The following is a 21,529-nucleotide window of genomic DNA, read 5'->3' as shown; positions in this document are numbered from 1 at the left end:
CTCCCCCTAAATTCTGTCCTTATGTGAAGCATACTGGACTTAGCCAAACCTATGTTTATCTAGAGGGTTAGTGAATAGGACAGCATTCCTACCAGCCCAGCTCTGGGAATAGGCCCCAGGGTTTCATATTTTTCTCTCAACATTGTTAAGGAGAACTTCTGGATGCTTCTGTATCACAAGGTATTGATCCCAGTTAGATTTGGGAGAATGGACTGAGTGCATATTGAAAGCCTACAATGGAAGAGAATATATTACCTGAAATGACTCTGCTGTAGGTCTGGCACAAGTCATGTCTAATTAATGGACACTTGTGACTAATGTAGCAGAGCTGCTATGGGCCGGAGTTTTACAGAGAAGTAGGAAGGTCTTGGACTGAGTGAGCAGAGCAATGTGTTAGGGAAGCAAAAACTTGTCTGGCTTTTGTTCTGAAGATGCTTCTACTCTGGTTCAGCCAATCTCTGTCATCTGACATCTATTTTTAGGGACCAACCAGTTGTTTGTATATTCATTTATGGAAAATAAGTGCAATGTTCAATGATTTCAAACGTTAATTCTGTACTGTTTCCTCAGCTGGTTTTTTATAGATATAATAAAATATATATATGTACATGATATATTTGCACACACTAGTATATACTAAAAATGTTTTCACAGTACTTAGGTGTAGTATTTAATAGTTTTGAAACACTCATGAATACAGTCTCATCCGTCCTCTCAACGACCCTGTGAAAAGGATGTCATCACCTCTAGATGAGGTTACTCAGCTGTCAGAGGTTGATGAGGGAGCCTGTTTGTGGTCAAACTCACATGTTTCAGATCTCAGTTCTACCATTTCATAGCCTGTGTGACCTTTGATATGTATTTACTACCATGAGCCTCTGTTTTCTCATGAGTACAGTGAAAGGACATTATCTATGTCTGTGTGTTATAAGAGAACACACTCAAAGTCTAGTGTATAATTCCTCCATCTAGCAGGCACTTGATAAATGTTCATTCTTTTTCAGGAACACTGGAGATTTTATGAGAAAGTCTGGTATAAGTATTATGTAAGTAGTATTAAGTCTAAAATTTAGGACAGTATTCCCAAATTCTCAGTTATAATTAGAGCATATGCAAAATACATTCAGGCCAGTCAACTGTGAGCTAGAGATGACAAAAAGGAAAGTTAAAACTAAATGGACAAATGGATTGATCAAACTGCAACTAAGAATCTGGAACTTTAGTCAGGCTTTTGGCATCCCTTCAGGCAGTTATTCTAGGCTACATCAGGTAAGAATTGAGTTCATGGAAAGCTACCAAACATACCACAAACATCAGTAGAGAAAAACCAGTTTTTGTCACACAAATAGGAGCACCAAGATGGCCTATAGTGAACACCACTGGGAGAAATGGATGAACGCAAAGTGGTCTTTAATTGCAAACATGACCCTATGATACTGCTTTAAAAGGCTAGGGTTCAAGAAAATGGTTAGAACTCAAAAGAAAACCATATGAAATCACCATATTTTAACAAGGATACATGACAGAAAGAAATAAAAAGCACAACATAATAAGAGTGTATATCACACTCATTCTGAATAGGAAAGCGAAGATGTCTTAGTCCTTGCTTAATGTGTGTTTACAGCTGTGTCAAACATTCTGAAGATGCTAAGAGATTCTATTAGGAACTGACTGTATCCAGAGTGCTTTAAGTGAGGACCCAAAATAACAAAACGTGCTGTCTCAGATGAATATTTGAATGCTGTCTCCCATTCAGAATGGCAAGTATACTGGACATTGCTGTTATTGAGGTCACCGAGTTTACATTTGAGAGCGAAAACAAAGTAAGTATAAAGCAGGATTTTCTATTTAATTGTCTTGCAGAAAAAAAGCAGTCAATGAAAGGAGGACCATGGATGGAGAATCATGGATGGATTATGAAAGTTCCTCACACACCTTGAAGAACAGATGAAATGTGCAGGCAGATTACACCCTTTCACTCAGCAGATGATTCCTGATATCTGGATGAGGAATTCCTGGCACTGTGAGGATACAGAAGTCTTATATATGGTATGGAAGTTGTCTCATACATGAAAATGTGTTACTGAAATGATAGTGGACTTAGCAACTTCAATCTAGGTAGGAGGAGCAGAATTATTTTTGACTGCTTTGGTGTCGAGGTGGTACTTCTGCAAGAGATGGAGCTAGGGAATGTAGACAAACATCAATGTGATGACTGTGACAGTGGCTAGCTGACCCAACCCGTGACTCTGTTTCCTTATTGGTACCTTTTCAGGAATTTTTAGGTAGATTATATATTTGAATTATATAAAGTACTGGTACACACTTGATAATCAAACACTATGTTTTTCCTTAACACTCAGGCATTAACTTTTTTTCCCTCCTTCCCTTGACTCCTCTTTCCCTTCTGGAGGATCTCAAAGAATGAGAAATGCTTTGAAGAATGCTGCCTGTGAGCCAGGGGAGGGTTAAATCCTCCAGAAACTTCTCAATTGGGAGCAGTTTTACTTCCCAAGAGACAACTGGTTAGTCTGGGGACATTTTTGGTTGTCATAACTTGGGATGTGCTACTGGCATTGTGAGAAGAGGCTAGGGTGCTGCTAAACCTCCCACACCGCACAGCAGACAGTCTCCACGACAAATAATTATCCAGCTTCAATGTCAGTAGTGCTGAGGATTAAGAAATCCTTGCTATAAATCTTTAAGCAACATAAAGTGGAGAAAAAGAAAATTCAACAAGGACCAGAAATTTACTGTAAAACCTTTTAAACTACCTTTTAAAGGAGAGCAACTGCCCTAACTGAGGCAGCTGCAAATATTCTTTGATTCAAGACAAGTCCAAAATGAGATTCAAAACAGACCTGAAGCCAGGGGACTATACAGGTCTAGTGATTAGCTAGAGTGAGTAATTTTATTTTTTCTTTAGCTCTAGCCCTAAGAGGTAGTTTTTACACATTAATGTCACCTGCACTTTTCTTATCTTTGTTCATTAGATAAAATGTAAATACTCAGCTGCACACACCAGGTGATTATATTTTCTGACTGCCCATTTATCCCTGCATTAGCTAAAGGATTACTGTGTTGTTTGATAATAAGCTATGGGATAGTTTTCAAATCAAATAGAAAAATACTCTGGGGGAAGGCTTTTACAGTATTTCTGTTAAATGGTTTTAGCAGAGTGCATTTTATCTTATTTAGCAAACCAAAGAAAGACTGATTAATCTGCTTTTACACTTGTTGACAGAAGTTTCTATTGGTTTTAACTTCAGGTGCACATTAAGACAGTTTCCTCCAACTTTGCATCATTTATACTTACTCATCTTATGGAGATTAGAGAACAAAGTCTGTACTGTAACCCTGTACTGTAATGTTCAGGAGCATTTTCAGTAAAGGATGTGTGATGGAGGAGATGTCTTTTTTCAGATCTGAGACACCAGTGGCGTGTCATTTACAATCTCTGCACTCAGTTTCCTTGTCTGTAAAAATGAAGGTGCTGAATCAAAAAACTCCAAAGAAGTTGTCCATATATCCCAAGGTAGAGGTAGGAAGTAGGGAAGAATACCCTTGGGTCTGTGAAAGGCTTCTTTGGACCTGTACATTTACTTATATGAAGAGAGAATATGGTCACCTTATCTATGTTTCTTTCTTAAACTCATAACATGTTTTCTTGTGTGTTTCTTTTTCTTTAGGAGGGTCAGTCTGTGGTCGAGTGACTGTGCTGCACAACTTAGTCCCTAACAGAAGAAATACTGTTTCATGTTTTCAGTTCTGTTTGCTTAGGCTTGCACTGAGGGCCATGTGTTCCAAGGAGTAGTAATGGTGTTCTAGTGACAGAACATTAAGACCAAGAGTAAGTAGCAAGAACTACGAGGAAAAACTTTCTGAAGCGAGGAGAAACTTTCTTCATTACATGGTTATTTCTAGAATGAAGACCTGATTTTGTTTTGATGCTTTCTTGCTTCTAAGAGCACACAAGGATAATAACTATGATTTGGTACATGCAGAATTATAAAGGTGACATCTTCAAATAAGGCAGTAACAGGTTTGAGACAATATTACACTCACTGCTTTCTTCATATGTGTGTGTGTGTATGTATCTAGGGTTGAAACCAGTGGCTGTGGAGTGTTTCTGAGCTTGAATCTTTGATTAATTTTTAAAAATGTCCTTTTAAGACTTGTTTTTTTCTCATAAACCAATATATTTATAGTTTTACTTGGTTTTATTTTTAGGGAGTAGAGTAGTAATATCTTATCTTCCTACAGTGCTACTCAGTAGGTTAACTTCAGAGTCAAGTCTTACTGCTGGATGCTGTTGTTACTGTAATTATTTGTAATTCCACGAGAAGCTTGAATTTGGGCTTGTACCTACATCTTGTATTTTGTACCTTCACTTATTTGACTTTGGGAGTCCTCTTTGGTTTTAGTCATCTATGTTTACTTTGTAGATTTCATCAACTGTGGTCTGTTTTAGGTTTGTACTTTGATTTAGAATAGCATTGATTGTATTTTATTTCATTTTACATTAGTTTGAAGTAAATTATTTAATTTTTGGATTCTGAAATTTTGATTATTTACTGAAATTTGTAATATAAAGCTGTGAAATGCTTGACAAAAACGTATTCATTTCCACCTCAACTACAACCACCACATATTTCTAAACACCTTATTACCTTCTCAGAGTTGAATTCCTCTCACTATACTTAGTAACAGTACTTTGTTCCCAATTCCAGTCCCTTTAACACATCCTGTTTATTATTCTCTATTACACTATACCATGTACGTTTCCCTTTCTGTCCACTCTGCCTCCATGTTCATACATGTCTTCCCTCACCCCTTGCTTTAACCACTGCAATGATTTACACTAAGTAGTTCCTCCCAGCTCTGGCTGCTTTTCTTTCCTCTCTCCCACGATGCTAAAACTTATTCTTCGCATCGTGATTACCTCTCCGAGGCTCTTCCATGTAAGCATTACAAGCCCAACGTGGTCTTCAATCTGGTTCCTCTTTCTTTCCCAATTATATGTCTTCCCATTCCTCTATGCTGCCATGTAGCACTTTACACATGACACATTCTGATGTAATAATTACACATGACACATTCTGATGTAATAATATTTTTCCGTCAATAATTCCTTTTAGGTAGGGTCCATGTCTAGGTCTCTTATATCACCAGCATCTTGTACTGTGTCCAGTATATGTTATTGTATTTAGCTTACTTATATATTATTGTATTTAGCTTATCTTTATATGTTCTGCAGAAGAAATTGAGGCAACTCACATGTTACATGTTTATGAGATTGCACCCAGAATACAGGTATCACCTCACTACTACCAGGAGCTGCTGTGCAAGCCCTTTCTTTAACCCCTTTAATCTCCACAAACCTACAAAGTGGGTACTGTTTTCACGTTTTACAGATGAGGAAACAGATTTAGAGAAACTGACTTGCCTATAGTGACACAGTAACTAGCACAGACAGGATTCAGAGGCCTATCTTTCTGACACCAAAATCAGCGTTCTTAACCAGTATTCTACCTCATGACTACCTGAGAATCTGAGGTAGAGCTAGGTTTTCAAATTGAGGAATAAACTGCCCTCTGCTTTTAAGGGCTGAGGTGTGATGTCTCAGTGATGTACAGCAAAAGGAAGCAAATGTTCTGTGACTTCTTCCACACATGATCTGCAATAAGCCCCGCCAAAGCAGGTCATCAGGTAAAACCACTGTCTTAGAACTGTGTGACAGTCTATGGGTCATTTGGAAATTTAGTCAAACTAATGTTTACCTCATACGCCACAGTTTTAGCACAGTAACTCCTAAGATGTGTGTAAATGCAAACAAAAGGCAGAACAGTTGTGTCTATAAAGGAAGGGAAAAAAACCTTTAACATCAACCTGCTGCTGCTGCTGCTGCTGCTAAGTCGCTTCAGTCGTGTCCGACTCTGTGCGACCCCACAGAAGGCAGCCCACCAGGCTCCTCTGTCGCTGGGATTCTCCAGGGAAGAACACTGGAGTGGGCTGCCATTTCCTTCTCCAATGCATGAAAGTGAAACATGAAAGTGAAGTCTCTCAGTCGTGTCCGACTCTTTGCGACCTGATGGACTGCGGCCTACCAGGCTCCTCCGTCCATGGGATTTCCCAGGCAAGAGTACTGGAGTGGGGTGCCATTGCCTTCTCCAACACCAGCCTCAACTTGGTCTAAAGCCACATACTCCCTCTCTTTCCTTAGCGCCTAGTGGCTCAGCTGGTACAGAATCCATCTGCAATGCAGGAGACCTGGGTTCGATCCCTGGGTTGGGAAGATCTCCCGGAGAAGGGAGTGGCTACCCAGTCCAGTATTCTGGCCTGGAGAATTCAGTCCATGGGGTCGCAGAGAGTTGGACATGCCTGAGGGACTTTCACTTTCCTTAGTCAAAAAGCCAAGACTTGATTCTTCAATCGTTAGATTCTTAAATTAGTATGAGAACTTCCTTACTTCTATGTATTTTCCTCAGGTTTTGATAATGTTGCCCTCACTTCACACCCTAGTTCTTAGATACACATTGAAACAATTTAAAGGAATAATTAAAGTATTTAATATATGGTAAGTACATCGCTAAACATCCCTTTCTTCCTCTTCTAGGGACAAGTTTACTGATGTTCTTACCATATATTACATACTTTAATTATTCCTTTAAATTGTTAGGGACAAGAAAGTACATTACATCTGCAATGATGTAAAAATTACTTCTTTCTCCCTTCCTCTTCTAAGGATGTTTGCAATGCATGCAGTTAGATGAAAAATTTAAGACTGGGAAGGTTTTCTGATAGGTGGAACAAAACATTTCCTTCACAGTAATAATAAAATGTGACACCCACTGATGTCTTAGTTCTACAAGCCAAGATCAATGGCTAGGTACTTTAAAAAATGGATTATATCAAATAATCCTTACTACTAGTTCATTTTACAAACCAGAATATAGGAATTAAGCCATGTGCCTGCCCAAAGTTACATTAGCACAATCTGGAATATGAATTCAGCACTGTCTGATTCCAAAATCCATGCTCCTTACCCTCATCACTGTTTATCTGGCAGGGACCTGCAGGGTAACATTTGTTCAGCTCGATAGAATTATTAAAAGAGTGTAGGAGTCATTAAATATCAGAGTCTTGAAAGGTAAATATAAAAATAATTTGTTTTTCCCTCTTCTGATTATGCTTGGTATCACAGTGAAGTAGAAATTATCTATAATTAAAAGATATGAAACTATTCTGGTCGCTTCCATTTTTCCTTTAGATTCTTATTATACTGACTTAAATCTTAAATTAGCATACTCACTTCTATACTATTAAGACAATGTCACACTAGCCATTAAACACTGAGTTAATAGCATGGAGACCTTGTATCAAAAATACAAAAATAGAAATTAGTATTTTGCATACTCAAAACATCATTTTTGCCCTTAAGGGAGCTTTGTAGTTATTACGCAACTACCATATTAGACCGTAGAATTTTTTGAAATGCATTTAATTTTTCTAAAATATACTGCTCCACCAAAGTTTTCAGTTGGGACTGTATAGTGATTAATTTCTGTATGCTTCTGAAAAATGCATAACACTTTAGCCTTAGTTAGAAAGGAGTTGTCTAGTCACACTAACAATTTTACAGATCAAAGATTTATGTCTGTTGACTAGACAGGTCAACTGTTAGAGCCAAAAAACTGTAGTTATTTACTTTAAAAGTGCTGAGGTAGCAGAATTATATATTCAACTGGATTATGTAACACTTGAAATACTCTATAATTCTCATCAATATCTGAAAGTTGATGTCACCAATCCCACTGTGTAGAAACAGAAAGCTAAAAACTCAGAAACTAAAACAGAGCTAGTTAGAGAACTACAGGACCCTTTTATACAAAATACACAGGAATCTGCATTTCTATACACTAACAATAAAAGATCAGAACAACAAATTAAAGAGAAAAAAAAGAAGAAAATTCCTAGGAATAAAACTACTTCAGGAAGCAAAAGACCTATACTCTGAAAATCGTAAGATGCTGATAAAAGGAATTAGATGACACAAATGGAAAGATATATCATGGTCTTAAGACTGGAAGACTCAGTGTCGTCAAAACAACTGTACCACCCAAGGCAATCTGCAGATTCAGTGCAATCTCTGTCAAATTACCAATGGCATTTTTCACAGAACTAGAACCAAAAAAATCTTAAAGTTTGTATGGAGACACAAAAGACCCTGAGTAGCCAAAGCAATCTTGAGAAAGAAAAACAGAGCTGGAGGAATAGACTGTACAAAGGTACAATCACCAAAACAGTACGGTATTGGCACAAAAACAAATATAGATCGTGGTACAGGATAGAAAGCCCACACATCTGTGGTCAATTAATCTATTATGACCAGAGAGGCAAGACTATACAATGAAGAAAGACAGTCTGTTCAGCAAGTGGTGTTTGGGCAACTGGACAGCTACATTAAAAAAAAAATGAAACTAGAATATTCTTTAACAACATACAGAAAAATAAACTCAAAATGGGTTACAGACCTAAATGTAAGATTGTACTATAAAAGACTTTTAGGGGAAGACACAGGCAGAACAGTCTTGAACATAAATCACAGCAATATCTTTTTTGATCCATCTCCTAGAGTAATGGAAATAAAAACAAAAATCAGACCTAATTAAACTGAAAAGCTTTTTTGTACAGCCATAAACAAAATGAAAAGACAACCCAGAGAATGAAAGATAATATTTGCAAACAGTGTGACTGACAAGGGATTAATCTCCAAAATTTAACAGCTCATGGGGCTTAAAAAAAAAAAAAAAAATGGGTAGAAGACCTAAATAGGTATTTCCCAGAAGAAGACATACACATGGCCAAGAGGCACATGAAAAGATACTCAACATCACTATTGAATGGGAAATGCAAATCAAAACTTCATACTGTCAGAATGGTCATCAAAAAGTCTACTAACAGTAAGTGCTGGGGAGGGTATGGAGAAAAGGGAACCCTCCCACACTGCTGGTGGAAATGCAAATTGGTACAGCCACTATGAAGAATAGTATGGAATTTCTTTAGGAAACTAACAATAGAGCTACCATAAGATGCAGCAATCCCACTCCTAGGCCTATATCTGGAGAATAAAATGGTTCAAAAGGATACATGCACCCCAATGTTCACTGCAGAGCTACTTGCAATAGCTAAGGCATGAAAGCCACCTAAATGTCCACTGACAGATGAGTGGATAAAGACAATGTGGTACACACATAAAATGGAATACTACTCAGTCATTAAAAAGAATGAATAATGTCATGTTCAGCAACTTGGATAGACCCAGAGATTATCATACTAAGTCAAGTCAGATACAGAAAGACAAACAGCCTATGGTATTGCTTATAGTTGGAATCTGTTTTAGATACAAATGTGCTTATTTACAAAACAGCAACAGACTCATGTACTTAAAGAAGAAGTTTATGGTTACAAGGAGTGGGGCGGCGGGGGGGGGAGGGGGAAGGTCGGGGAGAAGGGATAGATTGGGAGTTTGGGATTGACATGTCCATACTGTTATATTTAAAATATATAACCAATAAGGGCCTACTGTAGGGCACAGGGGAACTCTGCTCAATACTATATAATAACCTTCATGTGAAAAGAATTTGAAATAGATACATATAGAATAACTGAATCACTATACTTCAATATAAAATAAAAAGTACTACTTATGAGAGGCAAAGTAAAAACTTGAATCTAAATTCTAATATAAAAAATTATTTAAATGTATTTTCAATTTATTTTAAAAGTCTACTGCTTTTTAAATTTTTAGCACATACAGTATAAACTTGGCTATCTAACTACATGGTAGATTAAATTAGTACATTATAGTAATAATAGGATGTTATGAAACTAAGGTCAAGTGATGCCCAAAGTAATAGTTACCATCAATCTAGAATTATTAATTTTCGCCCATACTCATTTATTATCTATTTGCCATGCATTCTCCAGACATAGATAAAAAAGGCTGATTACATTTTGAAAACATATGTGAGTTGTTTTAAAATTCAGTACTTTCCTTAACTTTAGTAAGATCCTTTGGTAAATTATTGCAGAAGGGAAAGGTTACCCACTCCAGTATTCTGGCCTGGAAAATTTCATGGACTGTATAGGCCATGGAGTCACAGAGTTGGGCACTACTGAGCGACTTCCACTTTCACTTCACTTTGGTAAATTATAAAATTAAACATAATCAAAACATACTGAAAATATAATGTACTGTGGCACTGTATATAATGCATATGTACTATGACTTCAGTGTTTGTCTATACACAGATTTTCTCAGTAGAATTTTATAAATAACAATGATAAGCAACATTAGCTATCGTGTAGTTTCACTTTGCTGAATTTAGCAATAAAGAACAAGCAAGCTTTGATTTGTTTTCTGTAGATTATTGCAGTTCAATTTAGAATATTATAAAAGTAACTTCTGTTTCTTCTAAAATGGTGTCTGCTAACATTTCAGAAACCATATGGCGATGGATTTGAAAACAAGTGGTGACATGATTTTTGCCTTATGTTTTGGGGATAATGCTAGGAGTATAAAAATTTCAAGGGCATGAGCAGCACTTTTTTGAGAAAAAATAAATGGTAGCTACTGTGGTAGGAATCTTGCAGTCTGCAAGCTCTGAATTTGAGATGTAATTATGATTCAATAATTAATTCTTTCTGTAAAATCATTTGCAGAAGATTTAAAAACAAAACCAACACTGTATTCTCACAGAATTATCTTAAACATTTTAACAAAACTTTTATCTTCACAGAAGTATTACAAAAACCGTTCTTTTAACTAACCCTTCCTTAAGAGAATATGAATAGTCAGCCATCAGACAGTGTTTTAAAATTCAGTTCTTATGTAAGCAGCTAGTTCTGCATGCAGGAAACAGAATACCAGTGCAGATCTGACAACTTTGTTTGAAATTTTAATTTTTCTCACAGTGTCCAAAAAGAGTAATATGAAGGAAAGAATTTTAATTCTGAAATATAATATAAGCCTGAAAAAAATGATAGTTATAGGATAAAGAATATGAAAGGCTCACACTTTGTTGCCACTGCAGTGAGTAGCTAAAATGACTGGCTGACTTCAAGTCTACTTGTGGACTCGAAGCTCTCATTTGGAATAGGAAAAAAAAAAAAATTGGTTCTCTACCTGCTAGCATCAACAAATAAACATCATGTGCAGTAGAGTGTTACATGCTAAGGCAGTTCTAGGTGTGGACTTGCCCCGTTTTTCATTCATGTGGGAAAGGAAAACTGAATAAACTCAGTGTAACTATGATCCCCACACCAGAAAAACTTGTTACAGTGTCCATTCATAAAAAGCCCAAACTGTTTTTTTCCTAGTTCCTTTCTTTATAGCTAATCTATAATCTACCCCAAGGTTATTGCTTTACATTCATTTAGAAATGTATAATAAACATTAACTTGCCAAATAAAGCTAAACTGGAAGATACTTTTAAAAATTGTAAAAATGATATTCAGTTAACAAATTTGGAGAACACCAGAAAGTTTAAATTAGAAAAAAGCCATCTTAATTTTTGTTAGAGAAAACCCAGCAAACACTTCCATACAAATCCTTATTTATTTTGGGGATAACACTATAAATGGCTCAACTTTTTATATGCGAGGCATGGTTCATTGGTTGCTAATGAACATTTTTGAGGAAACATCCTGTATGTCAATAGACATATTTCATTACACGATTCTTTGACAGTTGTAAAGTTTAACTTAGCCATTCCCTCACTGTAATAGTGAAGAAAGAAATGATCAATAAACACCACTGCATAAACCTTTGCAAACATCTTTGATGATACTCTTAATTTAAATACCTCAAAGGGCAAGGAAAGACAATGGATAATTGTAGGGCTTTTCAAGTGTTAAACTGCCTACTCTCCCTTGTTCCAGGAAAGCTGGCACAGGCATGTCCCCACATCCACTCCTAATAGAAAACAAATCTGGTTCACTGTCAAGTGACCATCATTGCCGATTCCTCTACTAGGGTGTTTGTCTTCTCTTGATTTATAAAAGTGTTTTAGACATTAAGTATTTAACACTTAGTCCAATGAGGATATATCTATAAAGCCCTAATTTTAAAATTGTTCAAGTCTGACAGTAGAGTCTATGATGATCAGATCCCATACTGTTGCTCACTTGATACTTCTTTTAGCCATATCATTATTTAAAGTGTCTGTGAGCTTGAAAATAAGATGATCAGCCAGATACAGTTCTGATTTAAAGACAGTATTTTTAACACAAGCTTTCATTTCAGCTCCCTCTGGAGCCCAGTAAAATAAAAATAATGACATTTTTTTAAAAAGGCATAAACCTCTAAGAATAAAGACAAAAGAAATAATATTTTGTTATATTTAGGTTGGTGAAAAAGCAATTGCAGTTTCGGACCCTGAATTTTAAATCATTAAAACTAGATTAAAAAAAAAACTAGATTCAAACACATTTTTATTAATCACAATAGACGCCATTTACAATAAATACATTTTTGCCTAAGAGAAATTTTTTTATTCATGTAGCATAAAAATCCATGCTTCAGGATTCAATGAACTCTTTGGAAAGCATTTTCTGCCTCCTGCTGGTTGGAGAAGTGTTCTCCCTGCAAAAGGCTGTTGAGTTGTTGAGATGCTTGAAGAAGTGCTAGTGAGGTTGGCAAGAGGTCAGGAAAATGGCACATGAGGCAAAACTTCGGTAGCCCAGTTCATTCAGTTTTTGAAGCGCTGGTTGTGCAATGTGTAGTTGGGTGTTGCTGTGGAAAAAAGAAATGAGCCCATTTTGTTGACCAATGCCGGCTGCAGGCGTTGTAGTTTTCAGTGTATCTTATCGATTTGCTGAGCATACTTCTCAGATGTAATGGTTTCGCTGGGATTCAAAAAGCTGCAGTGGATCAGATAGGTAGCAGACCACCTAACAGTGAGTGACCATGACCCGTTTTTGGTGTAATTTTGGTTGTGATAAGTGCTTTGGAGCTTCTTCTTGGTGCAGCCACTGAGGAGGTCATCACCAGTTGTATAAAATCCACTTTTCATTGCACATCACTAATCTGATCAATAAATGGTTCGTTGATGTCGCATAGGATGAGAAGACACTTCAAAACGATTAAGTTTTTTTGATTTGCGATCAGTTCATGAGACACCAGCTTACTGAGTTTTTTCACCTTTTCAATTTGCTTCAAATGCCAAATGACCACAGAATGGTTGACACTGAGTTCTTCATCAACTTCTTGCATAGTTGTTAAGGGGATTAGCTTTGATGCTCTTCTCGGTTAGTCAGTGTCAACTTCTGATGGCTGGCCACTGTGCTCATCTTCAAGGCGCTTGTCTCCTTTGCAAAACTGCTTGAACCACCAACTGCATTGTATGTTAGTTAGCAGTTCCTGGGCCAAATACATTGTTGATGTTGCAAGTTGTCTGCTGCTTTACAACCCATTTTGAACTTGAATAAAAAAATTGCTCAAATTTGCTTTTTGTCTAACATTTCCCTAGTCTAAAATAAATATAAACTAAACAGCAAGTAGTAAGTCATTAGCAAAAATACATAAAGCGAGAAATGTGAATTAAAATAATGTATAAATAACATAACCACATTTACTTAAGAATGTATTCCAATATCAAATGGCAAAGTTCAACAATGCCAAACCACCATTACTTTTGTAATAACCTACTGTCACAGAAACACTAATACCAGCAACATTTTATACTGGATTTGGGTGTCTGGGGTCTGTTAAGTTACCAGTGGGGAAAGCTAAGAAGCTACCTCATTAATATGACAGCAATTCCAGAAGGCTCAGAAACTATGGATAAAGGTAGGGTCAAAATCAGGAGATGGTGCAAAGTCAGGTGAAGAACACATACAGGTTTCTTTTTATAGAAATGGCAGGCCAGGTTATGGGGCCAACTTGCCTGACAAAAACAAACTGCTGGATAAAAAACATTTTTGAAAAATCATCTTAACAGCAAGAGTGAGCTGACAAAATAATACAGGACTTAGGCTAAAATCTAAGAAAAAAACCAGATCCACTTGTACTCTGAGATTAATTTACAAAAATTTAGGCAAATTTGGGTTTCAAATAAAAGAGAAAACCTGCTAGAAAAAAATGGGCAAAAACATATACAGATACTTTATAAAATAGGAACTCAAACATTTCATCAGCCGTTGTTAGTAATCAGGGAGATGGAAAGTAGAATCATTATGAAATACCATTACATACCTACTAGATTGGCAAATGTTAAATGAGAAGAAGGAACTGTGTTTAACTGGTACATCACTTTTAAAGACAGTTTGGCATTACTCAGTAAGGATGAAGACAAGAATATCCTAAGACCCAGCAACTGTACTTCTTGCAATATACCAAGAAATTAATGTGTATATACAGTAAAACGTATAACAGTGCTGACAACAGCATTTTTTGGTAGTAAAGCAAGACTAGAAACTACTCAAGTGTTCATAAAAAAATGGAAGAGATGTATAAACAGTGGTACAATTCTAAACACCAATGGACTACAAGCTAAATATAACAACATGGATGAATTATACAATGTAGAGTGAAAGAAACAACACAAAATAATACATGTTATGTTATTCTATTCATTAATGTTAAAAAACATGCAGACTAAGTTATATTGTTAACAGAGTGTGTGTGTCATATATATATATATATATGAGAAGGAAATGGCAACCCACTCCAGTACTCTTGCCTGGAAAATTCCATGGATGGGGGAGGCTGGTAGGCTCCAGTCCATGGGGTCGCAAAGAGTCGGACACAACTGAGCGACTTCACTTTCTTTCTTTCTATAGTTACTTTTGGAGAAGGAGATGGCAACCCACTCCACTGTTCTTGCCTGGAGAATCCCATGGATGGAGGGGCCTGGTGGGCTGCGGTCTATAGAGTTGCAGAGAGTCAGACATGACTAAGCAACTAACACACACACACACACACACACAATTTATACAAATTGCACTCATCTCACATGCTAGTAAAGTAATGCTCAAAATTCTCCAAACCAGGCTTCAGCAATACGTGAACCGTGAACTTCCAGCTGTTCAAACTGGTTTTAGAAAAGGCAGAGGAAACAGAGATTAAATTGCCAACATCCAATGGATCATCGAAAAAGCAAGAGAGTTCCAGAAAAACATCTATTTCTGCTTTATTGACTATACCAAAGCCTTCGACTGTGTGGATCACAATAAATTGTGGAAAATTCTGAAAGATATGGGGATACCAGACCACCTGACCTGCCTCTTGAGAAACCTGTATGCAGGTCAGGAAGCAACAGTTAGAACTGGACATGGAACAACAGACTGGTTCCAAACAGGAAAAGGAGTACGTCAAGCTGTATATTGTCACTCTGCTTATTTAACTTATATGCAGAGTACATCATGAGAAACGCTGGGCTAAAAGAAGCACAGGCTGGAATCAAGATTGCCAGGAGAAATATCAGTAACCTCAGATATGCAGATGACACCACTCTTATGGCACAAAGTGAAGAAGAACTAAAAAGCCTCTTGAAAGTGAAAGAGAAGAGTGAAAAAGTTGGCTTAAAGCTTAACATTCAGAAAACTAAGATCATGGCATCTGGTCCCATCACTCATGGGAAATAGATGGGGAGACAGTGGAAACAGTGTCAGACTTTATTTTTTTTTGTTCCAAAATCACTGCAGATGGTGACTGCAGCCATGGATTTAAAAGATGCTTACTCCTTGAAGCAAAGTTATGACCAACCTAGATAGCACATTAAAAAACAGAGACAGTACTTTGCCAACAAAGGCCCATCTGGTCAAGGCTATGGTTTTTCCAGTGGTCATGTATGGATGTGACAGTTGGACTGTGAAGAAAGCTGAGCACTGAAAAATTGATGCTTTTGAACTGTGGGGGGGGGGGGGCGGGGAGACTCTTGAAAGTCCCTTGGACTGCAAGGAAATCCAACCAGTTCATCCTAAAGGAGATCAGTCGTGGGTGTTAATTGGAAGGACTGATGTTGAAGCTGAAACTCCAATACTTTGGCCACCTCATGAGAAGAGTTGACTCACTGGAAAAGACCCTGATGCTGGGAGGGATTGGGGGCAGGAGGAGAAGGGGACGACAGAGGATGAGATGGCTGGATGGCATCACTGACTCGATGGACATGAGTCTGAGTAAACTCCAGGAGTTGGTGATGGACAGGGAGGCCTGGAGTGCTGCGGTTTATGGGGTCGCAAAGAGTCGGACATGACTGAGCGACTGAACTGAACTGAGTAAGGGAAGCAAGAATGTAATTACCCTAAGTGTCTGGACAGTAGTCACCTCTGGGGGCGGGGAGCGACGTGACACTGTCATCTTGGAAGGTCATTCATGCTGCAGGTTTCCAAGGTGTTGGCAGTGTTCTTTTTCTTTCCCTGGCTGGCATTTATACAAGTGCTCGTTTTATAATTATTCATTAAATTGCATTCATATATGTTTTGTTTATTCTTATGTATGCTTTGCTTTGTAGCAACTTTCTTAAAAATTCTAAATAAAATAAGCAAATACACAAGTTAACTCCTATATTACATCTCCTATTTCAATCATTGATAATTTCTTTTCTTTTATTTTCTACATTTTCTGTTTCTGGAACTCCTTGGTCTTTGCATTTTATTTCTTTTCCATCTCTTTGTCTCATTTCTGGCTTAATCTCCCAATCCTTCTATTGAGCTTTGCATCTATGCTATTACCTTTTTAATTTCCAAGAGTTAGTTAATCCTTTGTCTGTTGCTTTGTTTGCTATTATTTTCTCCCAACCTGAGGGCTGTCTTTTCACAATTTGTATGGAAATACAAAAAACCTCGAATAGCCAAAGTAATCTTGAGAAAGAAGAATGGAACTGGAGCAATCAACCTGCCTGACTTCAGACTATACCACAAAGCCACAGTCATGATACTATGGTACTGGCACGAAGACAGAAATATAGATCAATGGAACAGAATAGAAAGCTCAGAAATAAATCCACGAACCTCTGGACACCTAATCTTTGACAAAGGAGGCAAGAATATACAATGGAGAAAAGAAAACCTCTTTAACAAGTGGTGCTTGGAAAACTGGTCAACCACTTGTAAAAGAATGAAACTAGAACACTTTCTAACACCATACACAAAAATAAACTCAAAATGGATTAAAGATCTAAATGTAAGGCCAGAAACTATAAACTCCTAGAGGAGAACATAGGCAAAACACTCTCCGACATAAATCACAGCAGGATCCTCTATGACCCACCTCCCAGAATATTGGAAATAAAAGCAAAATAAACAAATGGGACCTAATGAAACTTAAAAGCTTTTGCACTACAAAGGAAACTATAAGCAAGGTGAAAAGACAGCCCTCAGATTGGGAGAAAATAATAGCAAATGAAGCAACAGACAAAGGATTAATCTCAAAAATATACAAGCAACTCCTGCAGCTCAATTCCAGAAAAATAAATGACCCAATCAAAAAATGGGCCAAAGAACTAAACAGACAGTTCTCCAAAGAAGACATACAGATGGCTAACCAACACATGAAAAGATGCTCAACATCACTCATTATCAGAGAAATGCAAATCAAAACCACAATGAGGTACCATTACACGCCAATCAGGATGGCTGCTATCAAAAAAGTCTCCAAGCAATAAATGCTGGAGAGGGTGTGGAGAAAAGGGAACCCTCTTACACTGTTGGTGGGAATGCAAACTAGTACAGCCGCTATGGAAAACAGTGTGGAGATTTCTTAAAAAACTGGAAATAGAACTGCCATATGACCCAGCAATCCCACTTCTGGGCATACACACTGAGGAAACCAGATCTGAAAGAGACACGTGCACCCCAATGTTCATCGCAGCACTGTTTATAATAGCCAGGACATGGAAGCAACCTAGATGCCCATCAGCAGATGAATGGATAAGGAAGCTGTGGTACATATACACCATGGAATATTACTCAGCCATTAAAAAAAATTCATTTGAATCAGTTCTAATGAGATGGATGAAACTGGAGCCCATTATACAGAGTGAAGTAAGCCAGAAAGATAAAGAACATTACAGCATACTAACACATATATATGGAATTTAGAAAGATGGTAATGATAACCCTATATGCAAAACAGAAAGAGAGACACAGATGTACAGAACAGACTTTTGGACTCTGTGGGAGAAGGTGAGGGTGGGATGTTTTGAGAGAATAGCATCGAAACATGTATATTATCAAGGGTGAAACAGATCACCAGCCCAGGTTGGATGCATGAGACAAGTGCTTGGAGCTGGTGCACTGGGAAGACCCAGAGGGACTGGGTGAAGAGGGAGGTGGGAGGAGGGATCGGGATGGGGAATACATGTAAATCCATGGCTGATTCATGTCAATGTATGGCGAAAACCACTACAATATTGTAAAGTAATCAGCCTTCAACTAATAAAAATAAATGGAAAAAAAAGTAAATAAAAAAATAATAAAAAATAATATTTTTCAAAACAAAAAAATGAAATTTAAAATTAATGTCACTTATAATTGTGTGCATGCATACTCAGTCACTCAGTTGTGTCTGATGCTTTGCAACACCAAAGACTGCAGACTGTGGTTGTCATTTCCTTCTCCAAGGAATCTTCCCAACCCAGGGATCAAACCCACGCCTCCTGTGTCTCTTGCATTGGCAGGCGGATTCTTTACCACTGGGCTACCTGGGAAGGCCCGTCACTTATAATTAGAACAAAACAAATACATATAAACACACAACAAAAATAAGTGGGAAAAAAGGTAAGAACTCTTAAGGGAAAGCTAGAAAATGTAGCTGAAGGAAACTAAATAAGATATAACTAGATGGAAGGATATAAAATGTCATTTACATCTGTTCTTGCCATATTGATTTATAAATTGAATGCAGTCATAAGCTGGGTTTTTGTGTGTGTGTGTGCTGATTCTCAAGTTTATATGGAAATGTGCAATTCAGAAGATTCAAACCTTGGTTTGCCTTCTGAGAAAAGATTACTAATAAAAAGATCATATCATTCATCAGATATTTTTAGTGAAATGATTTGTCAGTGTGTGAATGTACACAAAACTTTTCTTTCAGATATTTTATATGCTCTTCAAGTTTCAAAATATTAACCTGTATCACTTGGTTTAGTCAAAAGCCTAAAATACATTAAGTCACTGCTCTAAAGGAAAAAAATCAGAAAAAAAATGATAGTAGGAATGTTAAAGGAAAGCAAATCAACTTTCCTTAAGAGAAAAGTTCCTTTTGCCAAAAGCCTGGATGGATGTGTTAACTCGGAATTATTGTTGTTCTTTAATTTATGAGGTTCTCATTTGAGTACATGGGCTTCCCTTGTAGCTCAGTTGGTAAAGAATTGGCATGCAGTGCAGGAGATCGGGGTTCAATTCCTAGGTTGGGAAGACCTCCTGGAGAAGGAAATGGCAAACCACTCCAGTATTCTTCCCTGGGAAATCCCATGGATAGAGGAGCCTGGCAAGTTACAGTCCATGGGGTCGCAAGAGTTGAACAGGATTTAATTGAGTACTTTTAAAAAATTAAAGGTAAGTTCTCCGATGGCTTATAGTAAAAGGAGGTTCTCTACTTAAGCAAAGTCATTAGAACAATAGTGAGTTTGAACACAAGAGTTAAAAACAAGTGAATCACTCAAAAACCAGACTGCCAGTCAACAATGACAGAAGGACGAAGAACTATATCCATGACTGGTCTTTTCAGGAACATCTGTATACACTGTTCACAGCTGCTGTCAGGAACATTCCTTTCCAATACCAGAAGACAAGTCTTCTAACTGCCTCAACTCTTTTAACATGCTTCATATCCTTTAGTATTAATATAGTTATTTTGTTTCACAACAAAGTGAAAGGACATTAAATACTTAATATAAACCTGTCCTTAAATATTCTTAGAGGATTCTTTCATAATCCTTGGGAAAGAAAAGATCTATTTGAAATAAATTATGACTGAATATAGAATTATTTAATTTACAACAGATAATACACACAGATGCCCTCAATTTTTATGAAGAATTGAACTGAGCTGTTGTTACTATGGAAAATTTGGGCTTGACATGACTAGAATTTTGTGGCAAAGAAAGCACAGAGAAGGAAGAAAGGAGAAATGAATGTCTTTCATCACATCAAACCCTGGTCCAAACCCATCTGATGCTTGTCAGGGATGACACGATTGATGAATCATAAGCTCTGCTACTGACGCCACGTTCAAAAATGACTAGTTGGTCTCTCAGACCTTCAGCAGGAATCCAGGACAGCCACAGTCAGAACAGTATGAATAACAAAGAGGTACCTTGCAGGTGTTTCACAGAAAAGCTCTGAAACACGTTTTAACAGAATTTCTTTCCTTTTGGTACTATCTCACTTAATCTGTTAATTTACTAATTTTAATCTACAACTAATTCTTAATTTTCACTTAATATGTGTTAAGCATTGTGCCAAATGCAGTATTGGAATTACTGTGATTATTGTTATCTTGGTGACATCTTTCATAATGGGTTCTACTAATATCCTCACTTTGAAAATAAGCAAACAGGCCCAGAGGGTCAGCTGTCAAGGATCATATCACCCAGGTGGTAGCTCTCTGAGAACTAGAACTGATTCTCAGACCTCTAGCTGAGGAGGCTCTTTATTGAGTTCTGTTGCTTCTCTCTACTTTGATGACATATCAGTAATATTTACTGCACATTTGAAGAATCAATTTTTAGGAGAAGTTGAAAAAGTCATCAAAAGGCAGTAAGAGAAAAATGGTACCAAAACCAAGAGAAGGAGGTACCCCAATATGTCTTGAAATGGCATCAAAGTCCTGAGCAAAGGAAGGAAGGATGACTGAATTCTTATACAGGAGCTCAGAGCTAAGAAATGTGCTCTTGTACTCAGGATTACAATGAGAAGTTAGACACAAGTTCTGTTTTCATGATGCTTCATGAACGCCCATTATAGGAGACATGCAGGGAGATGGGCAGTTATAATACTCTGTAAGTCATGCTGCCATGGGAGAATACGGAAGGACCTTTAGGTAGAGACAGGCGTCTGGAAGTGTTCCTGGAGGAGATGACATCAATGCTAAGAGCTGGAAAGGTAAGGAGGAGAGAGAAAGGGGATCGAAGGAGAAAAGATAGCATGTGCAGAAGTCTTTTGATATGAGTATGGCTCTTTTGGGAAATGGAAAGACAACAGAACAGGACTAGGAAAAATACTAAAGAGCATTAGAAAATACTGTCCAACCCAAGGTCCAGAGAGATCTGAAAGTCATAAAGTGCAAGTGTTAGCATCTATGGAAAGGTGGTAAGACAGAAATTTTAGTACACAGTGGTCGCAGTGCATCTTCATGCTGAGGATGGCACAGCACGTTAGTGCAAAGCAGATCCCCGTCCCCCTCCCAGAAATGGGTGACTAGAGAGATTCCAGATGTCCTGTCACCAATTCAGTGGGTGACACCAGTAAGCTATTTAGCGTCCCTGGAATTTGAAGCTCTCTCTTCTGTGACAGATAAAGC

The 21,529-nt window shown here is 37.4% G+C and overlaps 1 protein-coding gene across 3 annotated transcripts in view; it reads right to left on the bottom strand.

The window, feature by feature from the left end:
• Window positions 1-21,529, bottom strand: part of LOC122439762 (glucocorticoid receptor) — a 115,530-nt gene that overhangs the window by 34,988 nt on the left and 59,013 nt on the right. The window lies entirely within an intron of this gene.

This window comes from Cervus canadensis, chromosome 4, assembly GCF_019320065.1.
Source record: "Cervus canadensis isolate Bull #8, Minnesota chromosome 4, ASM1932006v1, whole genome shotgun sequence".
In the NCBI taxonomy this organism is placed as follows: Eukaryota; Metazoa; Chordata; class Mammalia; order Artiodactyla; family Cervidae; genus Cervus; species Cervus canadensis.
Note: the sequence above shows the minus strand (reverse complement) of the source record. Positions and strands in the feature narration are given on the sequence as shown.